This window comes from Thermobia domestica, chromosome 16, assembly GCF_964235325.1.
Source record: "Thermobia domestica chromosome 16, izTheDome1.hap1.1, whole genome shotgun sequence".
Lineage (NCBI taxonomy): Eukaryota > Metazoa > Arthropoda > Insecta > Zygentoma > Lepismatidae > Thermobia > Thermobia domestica.
The window spans coordinates 185,228,022-185,241,010 of NC_137469.1; the positions used below are offsets into that span (position 1 = coordinate 185,228,022).

Consider the following 12,989-nt stretch of genomic DNA (forward strand, 5'->3'; position numbering starts at 1 on the left):
AGGATTTTTCGAGTAACAATCTGATCTTGCTAAGGTTACACCTATCCTTGCGTAAAAGGCAAAAGCTCGTCAAACAGTCGCTTCCTCAATATTACAAAATATTACGAGGTTCTTGAGACAGTGTCAAAGTAATAAACTCAATCAATACTAATAAATAATAGTTTTCTGAATCACACCAATAGCAGTGGTCTGAACAGGGAGCGGTGTGATTTATGATATTAAGCCTGAGGCTACGGCTTCAACAAGAGAAAGGGGTCGTTCAATCTACGAGTGGCGCAATGATTTATTAACCTGACAGAGGTTAGATTACAATACTACAGAAGGATACTTAGTATTTAACTGTCCGCCGTGATGTCCCCTTTTACACATGAATAGTTAATCAAATACACAATAATATCTATAATTAATATGGAGTTACAATATTGGCTACTAGAAACACTTCCAGGTTTTTGTACATCAAAAGAGAAGGGGGTCAAACACATCCCGATATCAATGATGACATCACGAGGGGCGGACTAATCAAGAAAGTAAAAGTGCGCCTCGTTAGTAATGACAGGGTTCAAGCAAATGGGCAGCTACAGCAAGTAGATTAGTTGAACGACCAAACGATTAGAACCAATGATCGTTTTAATTCAATTAAGTAATTTACTGGGGCTTAAAAGGTTCATTTATATACTAAATATTAAGCCGATTGAGGAAGCGACTCCCCTTGGTTAAATGAATTACTACATTACAATTAACATATTGAAAAGCCGCAAGGATAAGAAGATGTTCGTCGAGATGAACAAAAGAATAAGGAACACATGATTTACACTAAGAGGCACTTTCCTACCAAAGCCCTCTTACACTAGGCACTGGCGACACACAACACTACTGCAAATCAAATTACACAACTTAGTCACAGATGACATAATTAACTCACTCACTACAGTAATCTCTTGACGTTGGCAAACTAGGAGCGGAAGTTGATAGCCCGAGCGGATTGGCTGAAAAGATGGTAGTTCTTACCTGTACGTGGATGCATCGAAGAGGTCAGCAACAGTCGTCTCAATCGGGACGGGAACTTGACGTACCGGACCCAATGGCAGTCCCTTGAAGGGGGAACAGGAGTCCCCAGAAACTGACAGAAGTATAATCGAAACTACTTGTAGATTCACTCTCACGACGATCCACCATAAGGCGACTTACCACTTAATCGCAGTGTGTGTTCTTAGTGGAAGCGTCTCTCTGTAGCTAAGAGAGGTTGGGAGTTTGTTGGTCTGTTATATTAAGAATAATAAGAAAGAGCTTCTAGTGTGTTGCGATAGATTTATTATCAGAGAGTTCAGTTTACTTACAGACCATAGTATCAAACATTAAGAAGGATCACACTAAAGTTCATTAAGTAAGATTAATTCTTAGGTTCCTACAGATCCATGATTTATATAGAGATCGGTGTGGCGTCCAAGAAACAATTCCACGAAATTAGGGCGAAGTAATTAATTTAGTCTACAGAAGAATTCAAGTATTGAGTAAGGGTACGATGGCTCTCGGGGAGAGCTAGTAAAGAAACAGTACTTACTCACAAGACACAATATCAATTCCAAAAAGGTTGGCGTGGAAACGGTCATCACGCCGGATACTAGACACAGAACTGTTTAGTCTTTGTTATAGTTCCACTGTACAACGAATTTCACTATACGGCACTAATTTAGATAAATACTGGATTACCACTAAGATATTTTAACGTCACTCGGCAATGGGTGCAGAGGACGACGGTCCCCCCCCCACGAGGGGAAGAGAAAGCACGGACTATGTGCTCTTCGACTGTTTGGTGGTAATTGACCACTCGAGAGCTCATCCTCGAGGTTTTATGTGTCAAGCTAGGGTGTCTCAATGTTACATCAGATTGTGCAATCGTTTAGAAAGAATTCTTTAGAATCTGGTTGGATGTAAATGATGTAATGGTTCGGAACACTTGGTGAATTCTGGTTGGCTAGAAGTGATCTCATACTACTTATGATAGACGCGCGACATTTCTGATAACTTATAGAGTTTCCAAAACGCACACACCTTCACAAAAAAAAATACAGATATGGGTTCCAACTAAAACCAGTTAAAATTACACAACATTATACCAGAAAAGGGGTGAAACAAACCTCGTACAAGTGCTCGGTTCAAAGGTTATTCTAGCAGCTGCGAAAGTATGAAGTCAGCGCTAAATATAGAATATGGAGTCATATCAGAGCTAAGATTCTAAGAAGGTTGGTAATATTAATATCAGACTGATGACTCACCGGAAAGCAGAGAAGTTGTTTCAGAAGGGAAAAAGAGAGAGAAAAAAAATAATCTTATCGTCTCGTAGTTGGCCGCTAGAATTGGGAACGGTGTCTGGAGCGGAGATGCGACAGACAGCTCTGAATACCTATCGGCTTACAAGAGTTTTTAAGAAATAAAGTTGTTCCTCTAGGTTAGTAAGTGAAGAAGTTTGGGAATAGATCTGGACGATATTCACATAACAATTGATTTACACAATTTCTTATAGGTTATACAAGGGAGAAATTTGTCGTGGAGTACAGGGTGTTTGCAAAAACACCGCAAAAAGTTTGGTCGAAATTTTAGCCACGACATTCGACGCCCCTTGGGAAAGAAATTTTGTACTTAATGTTAGAGTGAAGTTAACAAAATTTCGTTACAGAGTCATATTTGGATTGGAATGGAAAAGAAAGAAAAAAAAAATTTTTTTTTAAGTGAGTTGGAAACACTGGTAAGTACTATTAAACTATCTGCAGGGTTGGCAACACTACCTTGAAATAATCAGTAATGTAAAAATAGTAAGAAATTGTTGAAAGGGGTTTGCAACACTGCTAAATACAAAATTACATAAATTAAGATCATGATTACAACTTCGAGTAAAACACTTACGTAACTAATACATAGATAGATATGATGATATGAATAACTTTTAAAACACTTATCTAAGCTAAAGTCTATATACAAATTTATACTAAGTAAAAGATGTAAAAGGGTCAGAGTGAACTCATAATATCACACTGACGATACACATATTATCAATATCAACAAAAATTTAAACTATATGTATATAGATATATGCGTGTAGTTGGACCCATCAATTACAAAACACATACACAGTAAAATTTATCATTAGTAAATACCTCAATTGACAATTATATATATATATTAAAATTGACTACAATAATATAGTACTAATATAGCAATTTTACAAGATTAATATCGGTTACTATTATTATATACACTCACTATCTACGACAATTATTTAGATATACAATCTCGATTATGAGGGAATCACAAATTTGAGAAATTACTACATGGCTCTACAAATGGTTATATACGTATAATACAAAGAATTCCCTAGTTGGTACGAGTTGTTCCTACATATTTACAAACTAAGCCTTGTCTATAAAGATATACAAAGATTAACAAGGCCAATACAACATGATTTCATATAACTACATTATACCTATTAAAACACTATAGCGAGGGATAACACAAAAGACCTCAATTATGTACAGTACACATGTAAAAATAGTTTTTTTTTTTTTTACACAGTTTTTATAGTTATTATTATGATACGAGTTCCTATATATACAAATGATATACATGTATGTAAAGAAAATGGATGACCCATACTAAATTAATATAATCAGATATTAAACCCAAGGAACACGCGATTATGCTATACAATTCAATTATAACTACATATGGAATATATATAGATAATAAATATTTACACGTATATATTTTTTTACTAACTCTACAATCATTCACGATAGTTGTATTTTTAACCTATCTGGACATTCAAGGAACTGCACATTTCCTAAACGGAATTTCCACTAGGTATATATAGAATTACTAAATTTTCACAAAAGATTTGAGTGACTTCTGTATGATTAAAAGTACAAGAATCAATTACATAAAAATTTCTAGAGATAATAATCACTACATAGAATCTCAAGACTACTGTATACAGAAGATAACTACATTAGTTAATGAAGGATTTAATTCATTTTTTTTTTTATTATTATTATATGTAAATTTTCCTTTGCTCTACGTTTTGTTTTTGGATACATTAATTGAAAAATTTACACATTATCACAAGCTCTAAAATTGCCAAAACAAACCATTAAATATACGATAAGAAAGGGAGCCAGTTTGTTTTTATGCTCTTCTAGTCTTTACCAAAATTGGGTTACTGGGACTCCCTGAGGTCGAAGGTTATCCACTACCGGAGGGTAGTTGGGAATTGACGCTCAGATGTTTTCTCTTTTTTTTTTTTTTTTTTGCTACTACGCTCCACGCTGAAGTCAGGGTGGTATAAAAAAAAAGAAATTATATTACAGCCCTGTCTGGTAAGGGTCTGGTTTTTCTTTTAAACAGAGAACGGCCAAAAGAAGAATTTCTATGTTTTCCTGCAAGCTTTCGAATGAAATGAAGGCGGATTTCTTTTAGCGCGAAAGGGATAAACTAGAACATATATATTCTTTAAACACTTTATAATATTCATCCCTTAAACAATTAGAATTCAGTACGGGACAGCGTATGAATGTTTCAAAATGAACCCTTTTTAAATAGCATTTATATGGAACACGACTCAATACAAGGTGTTCATAAACTAGATGGCAATTTTACAGTTACGTCTAAAATTACCTAAATTACAATATGACGCAAACGACCAATATACAAGTTCAATTATTGTCTAAACTTTCAACATTTTCATTTAACAATATGCCAATTAACGCGTGGTTCAATATTATTGTTTAGTGACTATTGTCACGCAGTTGAACAGACGCTTAACAAACTTAATCAAATAAATCGTCTCAATTTATAAAATGAACTGCTACAAATAGTTAATCGATAAGAGAGGTAGAGTTACAATATAGAATTTTAAGTCAACATATATTTAATTGTACTATTCGCACAGAGGTACTTCGCTTTTACGTCATTTTATTAACAAAGGAACCCATATAACTGAAGTACTGACGTTTAGAAGTTAACAATGAATTTAAATATAACTTCAGGCAATTATCTTGTTGCCTTACTATGATAACAACTACCTTTTACAGTAAAATATTGATATCATTCAATTGGTAGATCTTAATGTCAACCTGGATATTCACCAAAAATTCATATTAATTATAACATATAATAGATATCAAAATACAATTATCATATGCATTATAACGCATAATATATCAAATACCATTATCATATTTATTATAATGTATATTCACGTTAGAATATTATTAGAATTACAGCTTAAAATGTCTATTCCTAGTAAATACAATAATCAATATATCCAAATGATAAAAATAGAATGTGCCACAACCTTATAGAAATACAATCGAACGGGAATAGACTATAATTACGTAAATACATTTAAGAACAATTAATACAATTCAACGAGAATTCCTTACAGGAGACATGATGTCGACTCTTAGATATAAATTAAGTTGGCACTCGGACGGCAGGAGGCAAGAGAGGTATAATAAGGATTACTTTTAGTCTATCTTCTAATATTAACTCATATGACCCTGGGACTTACATTTACTTCGCATTTATTCATAACTTTAACTTTGAGGAATTTAACCGCGTATTTACATTTTAGAGACCTTTTGGGATATCTAGATGCACAAAAGAACGATTTATCATTTCAAATAGGAGACAAGAAAGAGTTTATATGTAATTACAAAATGATCAATAATGCACTTATTTACTAAACAGGGCGACTGTATCTGACATTTAGGCCCGATAAGGATCTTACTCTAGGAAATAACTCGATTCCTGGACTTGCAAAAGCATTTCTTTTACTCATGATAATATAACATCACTAATTTACTCGGAAGCTAGAAAACATAACAATACTTGATACATTGAACAAGCGAATTTAATTATCTCTTCGGACAACCTTAGGTTTTCTTAAGGACTCGTGCTTGGACTCATTAGGGAGCAAGAGTGCTCAAAAGGATTAGGTCTTACACAAACGCACCTTTGATTAGATTAGGCACTCGCGAGCAAGAACATTTATGACCATTTAAATACAACATTAGCTTCCATACATATCATTACCATCTCGAAAAGCACATAATTAAAACTTTAACACCATAGGGTGTCTTTCGAACGAAACACTGGGCTTCCTTCCGAAAGAACCAAACATTCTCTGGTCGTTCGTTAGTAAACAGAACGATAATAAACAGCTTCGGGACCTAGGGGATCCATGTCGACCTGGGATGTAATAGGAGGGTCCCGTACCTTTAAGGGGGTAAGCCTTCTCAAAGATCCGGCTTAACATCCTTACAATTACGCGGACGCACCATTATACAATAAGGTCGATATAACAGAGGATCCACATCAGAGATTGCGCGATTCTCAGCTAATACAAGCGATAGAAACAAGCGGCAATTTTCTGAAACGACCAATTTACGCTTTGGGGCTGATAATTATAGTTAATTATCACGTTTGATGGAATTGGTACAATAAGATCGATTCAACGGAGTATAATCATCAGAGATTGCGCGGTTCTCAGCTAATACAAGCGATAGAAACAGGCGGCAATTCTCTGAAACGACCAATGTACGCTTTGGGGCTGATAATTATAGTTAATTATCACGTTTGATGGAATTGGTACTCCTTTTAGGAAAGGGAATTGACACATTCTAACCTAATCTATACTCCATGAATTATTACTGGAACAAGGGAGAGGTATGATCACTGTCTCAATATTTTCCGACAGGGTGTCTCCCAACGACACGTTCCAAAATTAGATAGCTCGCTAAAATTTACAAGATAATTAGACAACTCGAGGCATTAGCGCTCGACAGGGAATGGTAAAATTAATAACAATACTAGAGCACGGTTTTACGTCCTGAAAAAAATGAAATTATTAGCACAATGACTACGGTCGAATTTATCGTGACCGGAAAGTGATAAATTTATAGATAATTCAACTTCTAACATAATGAATAAGAAAAGATTCATTGATTAATAATGTCTACTAATAAATTATTTAAACGTCTCCTTAATTAATAACAATAGCTAAGCACAAACGGAATTATTAGGATTAATCTTTCTACTACATTAAGTTCACATATTTCTTCCTTAATAAAACAGCCTTCCACTGGCAATTAAAATTTACAAGAGCTTTATTCAAATTACAAAACTTTGATGCCAGGGACTTCAAAAGCAATAACGCATATCCTAATACTTTACGCTCTTATCATTTAATCAAAATACAAGGGATCTCGCGGTTTTTGAATACAGGGTACTATACTTCAGGGGTGTCCCACATTAGTGTTGTCTTTATTCAAACACGACTTAAAATAATAAAATAACGAGTTAGGATTAATATTACAACAACTTATTAAGAATGGTCTCTACTTAAAACAAATTACTAGACTGAATTTATTGCCCTTTTAAACTTTCAATCTTGGTATACTTAATTCTCTCATAATTAACAAAAAGCACGTCCATTCATAAACAATAAAATTAAATTGGCCTCCAAGAAAATTTAAAATAATTTGAAAACTTCAAAATCACAATAATGAATCTCATTATGAACTTTTACTGAGAAACGAAACATATTAAGGCTTTAGTTCGTATAGTTCGTGTAAGGAATCTCTTTAACACCTAACATAATATTTAATTTACCACTAACGCTGAGAAGACAGTCGGGGAAAGATCGAGAATTTATCCACAATCAAAGAACTAACAACGCGTGAGTATAAGGACTCACAGAATGAAAATTTCAAAATAACTTTCAAAATTTCAATGATGTTTGTTTTGACTGACTTGTTCATTAATTACACAAGCAGAATTTGAATACTTGGAGTTCCTACACCAGCCTTACGACTGGTGATTCTTGAAATGAACCTCGCGAAAATCCATTGCAAGAATCGAACTCAGAATACGTTGAGAAGCTTTGAATACAGAACGGAATAGCTTTCATCTCGATAGGTGAAGAAGAAAGTATCTGTTCCGTATTTGGCGCCTTAAACCTTCTCAAGGTATTGTGTTGATATTTTTCCCTACAGTTTTTTTTTTTTTGAATACTAAGGCAGTACACAACCGAGGAATGCTAACCAACACATTTCCTTTTTCTCGCTTTTTCTTTTCACAAAATATATAGATATATATATATATATTTTTTTGTTTTGCCCAGCTGGGGAAACTAACAGAGAACAGATGTTTTCTCTCTGTGTTGAAGAAAAAGGAACGAACTATTCTTTTGATATATGGACTGTTTCTTTTTCCTTCCCTCATTGACTTCTCTAGAACAAGCAAAATGATAGCTAAACTTTCAGGGTAGAAGGGGGCATTTGCCCAACGCAACACATCAACACAAAATGTTTACATTTAGATTTAAATTTCAAGCAAATTAATAGGAAACCTGTTATTTCAATTCACACAATTGAGCATTAAATTATACGAAACTCATTTAGAATATAGATGTGATCCTAAGCAAACTACATAACACAAATGAAAGTAATAAGATAAATAACTCCTGCTTTGTCATTTACAAAAGCAACATAGGATTATATAAAAAAAATACCAATTAACACATTATGAGATGACGAGCTAATAATCGAATCTCACTGCTGCTAAACCATTTATGTCGCGGCCACGAACGGTCCCCAGGGGAAATAAGACCTTCGTGGTCGACTGGTAGGATTTTCAGGATTTTTCGAGTAACAATCTGATCTTGCTAAGGTTACACCTATCCTTGCGTAAAAGGCAAAAGCTCGTCAAACAGTCGCTTCCTCAATATTACAAAATATTACGAGGTTCTTGAGACAGTGTCAAAGTAATAAACTCAATCAATACTAATAAATAATAGTTTTCTGAATCACACCAATAGCAGTGGTCTGAACAGGGAGCGGTGTGATTTATGATATTAAGCCTGAGGCTACGGCTTCAACAAGAGAAAGGGGTCGTTCAATCTACGAGTGGCGCAATGATTTATTAACCTGACAGAGGTTAGATTACAATACTACAGAAGGATACTTAGTATTTAACTGTCCGCCGTGATGTCCCCTTTTACACATGAATAGTTAATCAAATACACAATAATATCTATAATTAATATGGAGTTACAATATTGGCTACTAGAAACACTTCCAGGTTTTTGTACATCAAAAGAGAAGGGGGTCAAACACATCCCGATATCAATGATGACATCACGAGGGGCGGACTAATCAAGAAAGTAAAAGTGCGCCTCGTTAGTAATGACAGGGTTCAAGCAAATGGGCAGCTACAGCAAGTAGATTAGTTGAACGACCAAACGATTAGAACCAATGATCGTTTTAATTCAATTAAGTAATTTACTGGGGCTTAAAAGGTTCATTTATATACTAAATATTAAGCCGATTGAGGAAGCGACTCCCCTTGGTTAAATGAATTACTACATTACAATTAACATATTGAAAAGCCGCAAGGATAAGAAGATGTTCGTCGAGATGAACAAAAGAATAAGGAACACATGATTTACACTAAGAGGCACTTTCCTACCAAAGCCCTCTTACACTAGGCACTGGCGACACACAACACTACTGCAAATCAAATTACACAACTTAGTCACAGATGACATAATTAACTCACTCACTACAGTAATCTCTTGACGTTGGCAAACTAGGAGCGGAAGTTGATAGCCCGAGCGGATTGGCTGAAAAGATGGTAGTTCTTACCTGTACGTGGATGCATCGAAGAGGTCAGCAACAGTCGTCTCAATCGGGACGGGAACTTGACGTACCGGACCCAATGGCAGTCCCTTGAAGGGGGAACAGGAGTCCCCAGAAACTGACAGAAGTATAATCGAAACTACTTGTAGATTCACTCTCACGACGATCCACCATAAGGCGACTTACCACTTAATCGCAGTGTGTGTTCTTAGCGGAAGCGTCTCTCTGTAGCTAAGAGAGGTTGGGAGTTTGTTGGTCTGTTATATTAAGAATAATAAGAAAGAGCTTCTAGTGTGTTGCGATAGATTTATTATCAGAGAGTTCAGTTTACTTACAGACCATAGTATCAAACATTAAGAAGGATCACACTAAAGTTCATTAAGTAAGATTAATTCTTAGGTTCCTACAGATCCATGATTTATATAGAGATCGGTGTGGCGTCCAAGAAACAATTCCACGAAATTAGGGCGAAGTAATTAATTTAGTCTACAGAAGAATTCAAGTATTGAGTAAGGGTACGATGGCTCTCGGGGAGAGCTAGTAAAGAAACAGTACTTACTCACAAGACACAATATCAATTCCAAAAAGGTTGGCGTGGAAACGGTCATCACGCCGGATACTAGACACAGAACTGTTTAGTCTTTGTTATAGTTCCACTGTACAACGAATTTCACTATACGGCACTAATTTAGATAAATACTGGATTACCACTAAGATATTTTAACGTCACTCGGCAATGGGTGCAGAGGACGACGGTCCCCCCCCCACGAGGGGAAGAGAAAGCACGGACTATGTGCTCTTCGACTGTTTGGTGGTAATTGACCACTCGAGAGCTCATCCTCGAGGTTTTATGTGTCAAGCTAGGGTGTCTCAATGTTACATCAGATTGTGCAATCGTTTAGAAAGAATTCTTTAGAATCTGGTTGGATGTAAATGATGTAATGGTTCGGAACACTTGGTGAATTCTGGTTGGCTAGAAGTGATCTCATACTACTTATGATAGACGCGCGACATTTCTGATAACTTATAGAGTTTCCAAAACGCACACACCTTCACAAAAAAAAATACAGATATGGGTTCCAACTAAAACCAGTTAAAATTACACAACATTATACCAGAAAAGGGGTGAAACAAACCTCGTACAAGTGCTCGGTTCAAAGGTTATTCTAGCAGCTGCGAAAGTATGAAGTCAGCGCTAAATATAGAATATGGAGTCATATCAGAGCTAAGATTCTAAGAAGGTTGGTAATATTAATATCAGACTGATGACTCACCGGAAAGCAGAGAAGTTGTTTCAGAAGGGAAAAAGAGAGAGAAAAAAAATAATCTTATCGTCTCGTAGTTGGCCGCTAGAATTGGGAACGGTGTCTGGAGCGGAGATGCGACAGACAGCTCTGAATACCTATCGGCTTACAAGAGTTTTTAAGAAATAAAGTTGTTCCTCTAGGTTAGTAAGTGAAGAAGTTTGGGAATAGATCTGGACGATATTCACATAACAATTGATTTACACAATTTCTTATAGGTTATACAAGGGAGAAATTTGTCGTGGAGTACAGGGTGTTTGCAAAAACACCGCAAAAAGTTTGGTCGAAATTTTAGCCACGACAGAGTTTTTTTTTTTTTTTGACAGAAACGTGCCTTCTGCCAAAACTGTTGTAAAATTACTGCAACAGCTGAGTTTTAGGTTCGTTAATGATAAGCAATCGAAATTTTCACATAATTGATAACCTGAGTTTTTATGCAAACATTTGCCATAAAAATTACACTTCCAACGAAAGATTAGAAATTTTAGAGGAATTTTTTGATGATCACATCATCTCCAAAAATTTTAGGCCCTCTTGTTCTCCGGACTGATTATCGCCTGATTTTTTCTTGCGGGGTTACCTAAAAAATGTGATGTACAAGAATAACCCCCGAAGAAGTGAAGACGAACATAAATTCAATGAATCACCAGAACACACTTAAAAAGTTGCCAAGAAATAGGCTAAAGCGTGTAAATTTGAGTTTACAAGAACGGAAGCCACTTCGAGACTTTGCCCTTCTCTTTCCACGAGAATTCCAGGGTTGCCAGCTGTAGGTAATTTTTTATCGCAAATTTTCGCACAAAAACTCAGGTTATCAATTATGTGCAAATTGTCATTGCTTATCAATAATTAACCTAAAACACATCTGTTGCAGTAACTTTACAACAACAGTGTTGGTAGGGGCCGCGTTTGTAAAAAATATTGTTAATGCATACTGTACATATACACAGGAATTTACCCGTAAGAAATCAGTTTTCTTCAACTGAACATAGATATTCTTTATTTTGTACATTTTTAGTTTAGCCTTCGATATTTCCTTTGTTACAAAAAAACCTTTACGGATACACCGTATAATAATAATATTTGGGTCTCACTATACGACACATTGTAACTACAGGGCTCATAGTGGTCTGGTCTCCTGTAAATAGTTGAAAAGTCTCATCATGCGCCTTTTTAACTTTGTCAATTTCTCCATCACCTCTCTCTTCGTTTCTTGTTTTATTTTTTCTTTACTACTTCTTTTTGAGCTTCCTCCTTTCTTAGGTTTTCTAAGTATGCTTTGTAGTTAGGGTAAGCAGACTTAGCAGATGTAAAAAGCTTCTGAGTAAGTGGAACCAGTTCTGGCCTATTTCTGAATTTCTTCATCCCAGACATTATATTTAACTTAGCATTGAGAGTTCTCAAAGCCATGAAATAATCAAATTCATCACCTACTCTTAAGAACATACAAGAAGCATAACACAAGACGAACATGATAAACCACACACACACAACGTTGAGCGTAGCGTTAACTATTACGAGAGAAAACTAAAAGACTATTATTATTAGGATAGAAGAAAGAACAGACACAGAAAGATTCTCAACCCCACCTTGAAAGATTAAACATCCACCAACTATCCAATGTGCTTTAGAAAGCAAAACATAAATCACACGAAAGAAGTTACTTTACCTCCCAAAAAAGTAACTTTTAGTGACATTTTTTTAAAAAAAGTAACTTTTAGGGACCAACTTGAAAAATAGTAACTTTTAGTTAAAAAAGTGACTCGCTATGAGCCTTGTAACTATGTGTCATGTGTGATAATGGAGGAAAAATAAATTTTGTAACACTAAATTCTCTATGAGTGAGAATTTAATACTATATAATGAGTGAAAAAAACGCACCAAGAATCGAACCTGGTTTCTGGCTTACTGCGCCAATGCATTAAACACTACTTACGCTTTTACATTATAATCAACGTACTAACCTGTATTGTAATGGAATTCGGTCACGAGA

The 12,989-nt window shown here is 35.3% G+C and overlaps 1 protein-coding gene across 1 annotated transcript in view; it reads right to left on the reverse strand.

The window, feature by feature from the left end:
- LOC145673558 (glyoxylate/hydroxypyruvate reductase A-like) overlaps window positions 1–12,989 on the reverse strand; it is a 53,030-nt gene that overhangs the window by 20,290 nt on the left and 19,751 nt on the right. The gene's annotated exons all lie outside the window — the stretch shown is intronic.